Raw genomic sequence first — 826 nt, 5'->3', positions numbered from 1 at the left:
ATTACCACTGCCATTGATAGTAGGTATCCACAGCCCCCTGCCTACGAATTAGTACAAGATCCGGCCCCGTTGGGAATCCTATCCCCTGATCTCCCTCACTGAGCCCGGTGAGTGAGAGGTTGAAGAGCTCCATGGACCGGAGTGAAGACCGTGGATCCTACATAAACTAGCTAAAGGTTAATACATACTGACATATAGATGCATACACGTAGGTGGTGTGAACTCATAGGTTGTTGAATGATTTTTGATAATTGATTTTTGATAATTAAGTTTGGTAAGTATTAATGGAAATTGCTAATGGTAACTTAAATTAATGTTATTGAGTGGTGGTTATGATTATGGTAGAATGTAAGACAATCTTTGTTGTTTCCTGTGTATTAGTTACCCCCTAATGTTATGATTAACCAATGAAAATTTGCTACACATGATGTTTATACTTTTCCACAATTATGTCTGCTCAAATGCTCTTAGTTGCATTGAATCAGCTTACACATACGGCATACATATAGAGGTCACTGCAACGAAGAACCTGCTTACATGCTGGTACCCCTCTTGGGTTTTTAGTTCATTTTTCCCTAAAGTACTCAGCTCTGTAGTTGACCCTTGAGGGAGTGGCCATGAGGGGGGCCTCTCACCTCTCGAAACGCGAGGTAGCTTTGTCTGGGGAAAATGGGACATTGATTTAGGTTGACACAATTTTGGTCGTGTCAAAATGGGGATTGTTAGGTATTTTTAGTCAGATAGACATTGGTTAGACACTTCATGTATTAGAAATGTTTAGTGTAGACAGGATGTCTAGCTCAGGCTGTTAAATGCTTAGTCATTC

The sequence above is a fragment of the Monopterus albus genome, unplaced genomic scaffold (genome assembly GCF_001952655.1).
Source record: "Monopterus albus unplaced genomic scaffold, M_albus_1.0 scaffold82.1, whole genome shotgun sequence".
Lineage (NCBI taxonomy): Eukaryota > Metazoa > Chordata > Actinopteri > Synbranchiformes > Synbranchidae > Monopterus > Monopterus albus.
This window is presented reverse-complemented; position numbering follows the sequence as displayed.